This window comes from Hemicordylus capensis, chromosome 2, assembly GCF_027244095.1.
Source record: "Hemicordylus capensis ecotype Gifberg chromosome 2, rHemCap1.1.pri, whole genome shotgun sequence".
NCBI lineage: Eukaryota > Metazoa > Chordata > Lepidosauria > Squamata > Cordylidae > Hemicordylus > Hemicordylus capensis.
In genome coordinates this window covers 258,935,910-258,942,903 of record NC_069658.1, presented here as the reverse complement: position 1 = coordinate 258,942,903, position 6,994 = coordinate 258,935,910, and positions in this window count along the sequence as shown.

Below are 6,994 nucleotides of genomic sequence, written 5' to 3'. Positions count from 1 at the left end.
GGAGAGCTTCTGCCGGTCAGTGTAGACAATCCTGAACCACATGGACCAATGACCCAACTCAGTATAAGGCAGCTATCTCATGTTAGTCCTACACTAGCTGCTGACACCACTCTGGCACTCTCCTAATAATTGAGTCGTGAATCTGTTAGTTAGATTCCAAGGTTTTAGTTGTGGATCTAAAGGCCAATGTGGCATAGTGAACAGAGTGTTGGGTTTGGATCAGGGAGGCTTGGGTCCCAGTCTGCACTTAGCCTATGAAGGTGACCATGGGCAACTTCCTACATTAACCTGTTTCGTAGGTTGGGGAGGAGAAAGTAAGAAAATCCTTCTGAGATCCTTGGAAGACTAGTGGGACACAAAACAAAATGGCCAACATCCTAACAAGCATGCATACAATAAAGGAAGGTAGCATGCAGCGTTCCAGACTAAAGGCATTTGCGTAGAGAGGGAGAGAATTTTGCTGATCTCCCCTTCCCTCTGAAGTGCTCTGTGCTACTCAAAAATATGTCCCCATCAGTTATCCAGCCTGTGCAGCGTACATGCTTCCTTTGCTGCACACATGCTTCATTAGGATGCCAGCCAATAATAATGTATCACTAGGAATGTTACGCTGCCACTAATCAAAGTGGGCAGGAATACAGAGGTGCAAAATATCAGCAGAACAATAGCTCCCTCCCCCAAACACAACGTTACCTTCATTAATCATGGAGTTTTGAGTATCAATAGAACATGAATGTTTTAAAAAAACTATTGTGCTGGTTGCATGATGCACATCTAACCCTAGTTAATACGTACTCTCAGGTCCCTACCTCCAGTGTAACAATGTTTTGTTAAGCTACAGTCATTTCTATGAGAGACTAGCTCTTTCAAGTTTGTTCTTCCTTGTTTTTGTTCCTCTGTTGCTTTTGCTCAGTTTGTGCTACCACAAACACTTGACTGCACTTTCTTAACGATCTCTCTCACACACATGCACCTTAAAAAGATTATTAGCATTTATGTTGGCAGATTATTGCATTATTTGTATTTGGAAATAACATGCATGACTTCTGAAGTTAATATGTTGTCTGAACTCTCGTGTATGTCTATGTGCCTGGTTGTTCTAGGAAGCTTGGTATCAAGATGGGATGGGACCAGGAGGAAGCAGATGCTAAGCTGGTCAATTTACGGTGACGACTACTACCACCATTTCTATACCGCTTTTCAATGAAAAACTTATCAGAGTGGTTTACGTAGAAAAAGAACAATAATAAAATGGTTCCTTGTCCTCCAAAGGACTCATAGTTTAAAAAGAAATACAAGGCAGACACCAGCAACAGCCATTGCAAACCCAGGCCCAAATAATGACAGGACATGCGTAGTTGGGAAAAACTAAGGCCACTTAATTGAATATTTGCAAAACATGCAATGAGGAATCTTAACTAAAGTGTGGGTATCCCCTGTGTGGGTCAATCTCATAGGAGGTATGCCCACAGGAGAGTGAAGGACCAGGCTTTGATTTGACTCGGTACCCAGTCCAAACCTCTTCTCTACCACGAGGTTACCCCCATCGAGGGCATGCATGCCAGCCCACCTCAACCAGGTCGCGAGGCACTGAACAGCATTCACTTTGGCATGCATCCGAGGAGGAGCGGATCCAGCCTGAGATTTGCGAAATCACCAAGCCTTCCTCCGTATTCCCACTCACCATAACGGCCCTCCAGCCCAACACCAATGTAAATTAACCGACCCTGACCCGCACTCATCCGCAAAGTGACCAATTAACCTCAGGGACTGCCTTAACGAAATCAGTGAGAAGTAGGCGAAGAAAGGCCCCTACATTAGCCAATCAGTTGACACCCAAAAAATTCCTACTTGGCCCCAGTGGCGACCGGAATATCCCTCACAGGGGTGGGCGGGAGGGTACCAGGCCATAGAGCACTGAAATACAGAGCAAATGAGCCAACTGCTTATGCAGCCGCTCCTTACACAAGATTGGTTTACTGGTGTCATGTGCTGGGGGGCTAAAATGGCAGCCTGCAAGCCCATCTCTCAAACCAGGCCCGCAACTCCGCCTGCCCCACCCCCACCCCCCGCTTATCCCATATCCCTGGTAACATAGCAAAAGGGGTGGGGAGTGGCTTTGGAGTGATACTATGCTGGAGTTGGAGAGGGCCAGTTGCTTTCCCCCTACTAAATATAAGAGAACCACCACTTTGAAAGGTGCCTCTTTGCCTAGTTAGCAGGGGACCCTACCATCTTTCCATTTCTCTTTCTTTCCTTCCACCCTATCTTTCCCAGCGATCCACAACCACCTCTTGCAGCATCTGCCTCCTTGTAACTCTCCACAGAAGCATACAAGGTAATAGGCTCCTTGTTTCCCTCTAGGAGGGTGAAACATGGTGTCCCATTTCCTTGTAGTGAGAGAGAATATCTCTGAGATTAACTGGGCAGGGGGGCCATATCAGGAGGAGGATAATATATCCTCCACTCTCCAGATCAAAGAGGAAGGCAGGCCAGAGGAAAGCAGGCCACATCTCACAAGCAAGGAAGGGCCTCTGTGGGTCCCTTAAGTAAAGATGTCTGTGTCCTGTAGCTAGGAACATAGGAAGCTGCCTTATATCAAGTCAGACCATAGGCCCATCTAGCTCAGTATTGTCTACTCTACACAGACTGGCAGTGGCTTCTCCAAGGTTACAGGCAGGAGTCTCTCTCTCAGCCCTATCTTGGAGATGGCAGGGAGGGAACTGGGAACTTTCTGCATCTTGGAAATTTCTGAACTTGGAACTTTCTGCAGGCATGCAGATGTTCTTCCCAGATCAGCTCCATCCCCTGAGGGGAACATCTTACAGTGCTCTCACACGTCTCACATTCAAATGCAAACCAGGGCAGGCCCTGCTTAGCAAAGGGAACCATTCATGCTTGCTACCACAAGCCCAGCTCTCCTCCCAGCTGAAATGCATCTGGGATCGGAGAGTTACATAGAACTGTACATTACATGTAATTAGAACTGTAATTATATCATATTTTCATTGTCTTACATAAAACACTGTCATATCACATATCACATATCACATTCTGAAAGACCAATGGGCAGGAAGTGATATGATTATTTTAAAATGATGCCTTGTACAACAATTATGCATCATTCTAACAGAGAAAATATTTCATGAGTGCTATTTCAAATTTTCCAGAAATTTCCAAGTTTTCTGCCTCTGGCCTTGGAAGCAAATAGGGCAAACAATTTTTCTGTTGGGAAATGACATCATTTCTGTGAGTTATCGTTTTACTTATGTGATTGTTTCACTTACTTAATATGGGCTTGAGTGTGGTTGTTTTTGATTGGGGGAGGGGTTGCTTTCTTTTATTAATGTATTTCATTATTTACATAAGTCACCCTGAGCATTTCCATTTTGGAATAGGAAAAGTACAATAACAATCCTAGTAAGTAGATAAGCAATGCAAATGTAAATAAGCAATGCAATCACCCTACCAATCTCCAACTGTTTGAAGGAATGGGGCAGGGCTGCTTAACTTCAGCCGTCCAGCTCTTTTTAAACTACCCACTCCCATAATTCCAAGCCACAACAGAATAGCTGGGAATTATGGGAATTGTAGGCCAACATTGGCAGGAGGGTTGAAGTTGAGCAGCCCTGGAATGGGGGAAGAGAGCAGGACAAGTAACAGCAAGACATGTAATAACAACACGCCAAGAAGTGGTGGGACATTATCAACCACTAGTGTTTTTAAGCCCGTTGAAATAACGGGTGCTAGTAGGGGAGAGTTCCAAGAGTGCCGCCCGCCTCCGCTGTCTTTCCCTTCTCTGCGGCCGGTCGGGACCCGTCGCCGCCGCCTCTGCTCTCTTTGCAGCCGGTCCGGACCCGCTGCCGCCGCCCCTGTTCTTTTTGGTGGGCGGGCCAGACCCGCTGCCGCCGCCTCTCCCATCCCCACGTCCGGGCTGGACCCGCTGCCCCCGCCTCTGCCTCCCTGAGGCCGGGCCGGACCTGACCCGCCGTCGGCGCCTCTGGCCTTCCTGCGGGCCGTCCGGACCCGCCGCCGCCCCTGTTCTTTTCAGCGCCGCCAGCTCTCCTACCCCTGCGGCCGGGCTGTACCTGCTGCCGTCGCCTCTGCCCTCCGCGTAGCCGCCTCTGGCCTTTCCACGGAGAGGCAACATGGCCGCCATGTCTCTGCGGCCGTATCTTTCTCAGACGTTCTGGGCATGCACTCCGCGCATGCCCAGAACGGCCGAGAAAGACACGGCCACCGAGACATGGGATCACACGTTAGCATTTTATTATAGAGGATGTCACCAACTGCCTCAGGGGCCACTCCTTCCACAGGGAGCACCAGTAGCACTCTGCAGTCCACATGGGGCAGGATGGTGCTGTACCTGAGCTACATTTATTTTATTTATTTTTTAAGCCACAAACCTTTAAAAGAAAGGACAATGGGGAAAACACTACATTGCAACAGTTTAGCATCACTGTATTTTCCACAGAGCCTTCGTTACAGAAATCAAAACAGACTCATGACCCGTGAGAATGATTCACTCATCTCTTTGACATTACAGCATAAAAATCTCATGCTTGTTGGCTAATCAGCATGTGATCTGTAACCTCAAACCATGAGGGTGACAGACGTCTTGCAGCAGGGACCTTAAGCAATGCCAGTATATGAGGCAACTTGAGAAGAAGAAAGTCTGCCCAGGAACAGAAAGCAAGCTCAGGTTTTCTCTCTGCCTGCACATCTGTTAGACTTCATACAATTGGTCTGGAATGGAGAGGACAGCTGGTCTTGTGGTAGCAAGCATGACTTGTCCCCTTAGCTAAGCAGGGTCTGCCCTGGTTGCATATGAAAGGGAGACTTGATGTGTGAGCCCTGCAAGATATTTCCCTCGGGGGATGGAGCCGCTCTGAGAAGAGCAAAGGGTTCCAAGTTCCCTCCCTGGCTTCTCCAAGATAGGGCTGAGAGAGATTCCTGCCTGCAACCTTTGAGAAGCCACTGCCAGTCTGTGAAGACAATACTGAGCTAGATAGACCAATGGTCTGACTCAGTATATGGCAGCTTCCTATGTTCCTATGTTCCTAATTCTGTGCTGAAAAATAGCAGAGCCTTGTGTCCTTCCTCAAATTCTGCTATTGGATTTTCATGAATGTAGATAGGCATGAGATGAGCAATTTTTGTCTTCTGTACAGCCTCTTGCACATCATTAGTGCCCAATAAAAATCTTGCAATTGTAATTTTCACACTTTTTTAAAAAATGCAGGCTTGATCTTTGCTTTCTCCCAGCATTTGGTAATGGCAACCTGGGAGGACGTGGATTTGGCTATGAGCCAGGCAAGGGGTGGCAAGCTTCTGGATTCTAGGAGGTCTCTCCATTCTCCAGACATCACTCCAGGGGCCAGAGCTACCTGGCTGTCTCCTTGATATTCAGGTACTATACCATAGCTGGCATAACTTAATTGTCCTGTCTTCCATGTGCCTTGCTGTACAGACCAGGCCTGATCTATATACTAATCATTAGCTAGTATATAAAATAGGTCTGGGCCGAGTTCTTTTATATTGGTCACCACGTTTGATCTGGAAACAAGGAAGAAAAGAGATCCAACCACTCAAAGATTCAATGGGCTTTATTGAGTATAATAACATAATCTAGCAAGCAAAAAGCAGAGCACTCTATCAATATTGCTAACAGTATTTAAACAGAACATCCTAACCAGTACCAATATATTCCACAGTGTGCCTAACTGACATATGTGCATGCAATTAAATCTTCCTAGAGCCTAGTACAGTTTAGATACAGGCGGAAAAAGGGGGAGGGAGGGAGGAAGGCTCAGGGCTGGTATGGTTTTGGGGGTTCAGAAATTAGTAGGGGGGAGAGGTGAAGGGTGTAGGAGAAGGGGAAGGGATGAGGGAATTCCAGGTTTGTATGAGCCGCATATTTACCAGGCTTGAGATGGTGGATCTTTCAGCTGAAGTGGAGAGACTGTAGCTGGGAGCAGCAACAGAGCGATGGTCTGGCTTCTGGTGGTCAAGCAGGCAGTTTGCTCAGAGCGAGGCAGAGAGTGAAGGTGCCATGGCTGGGGAAAAGTCTTGGCTTCTCACTCTGCAGTAGAAGTCACAGACAGTTCCTGTTCATGGGCAGAGTTCCTGAGCAAATCTTGCTGTAGGCACAAGATAGCTAACGTGTGAGCAGAATGCCCGTAGGCACAGAACTGCCAAACTGCCATGTCCAGAGACTCTTTCTTATAGTGGTTCCATCCTTTGATGTCCCTTTTTAGTCTTCTGGATCACAAAAGGCATTTATTCCTGCTATCCTTGGAATATTGTCTTTTAATTACCAAAATTAGCTCAGGATATTTGATCAGTCCAGAGAGATCTCACTCTCATCTCCTGTTAGCTGTTATCTTGAGGAGGGGACAAAGTCCAAAAGCAAATCTGCATCCCAGATGTGTTAGCCTGGTCCCAGAAGGTGTTAAAAGTTAGCAATTAGTGAGAGGGAGTTAGTTCTATTTGTGCAAGACATTATTTCTTGTATACCTCTATCTAGTGTGTATTTGCAACAACAGAATATTCAAAGTAACATCAAAAGGGTAAGCATGAGTGAGGCAAGTTAATCAACACATTTGACTTAAGGCAGAAGCATCCTGTTACTGGACACAGGTTAATTTCAGCAGTGTGAGACTGGTAATTAAGCCTGACCCATTGTGTCTCAGTGAGTTTCCACAGACGCTGATAACCAATGCTAGATTACCCCTGCCTCTACAAATCATTTACCAGGCAGTACCCAGGCAGATCTAATTGAACTCTTAATAAAATGAAATCAGACACAGGCCTATATATGTATTAATATTTTGGGGGTGCTCATAACAAGACACCAGTCCAGGGGTCAGAGCTACCTGGCTGTCTCCTCGATATTCAGGTACTATACCATAGCTGGCATAACTTAATTGTCCTGTCTTCCATGTGCCTTGCTGTGTTAACAGCTGCTGCCATGTAAACATGAAGCATCGAATAC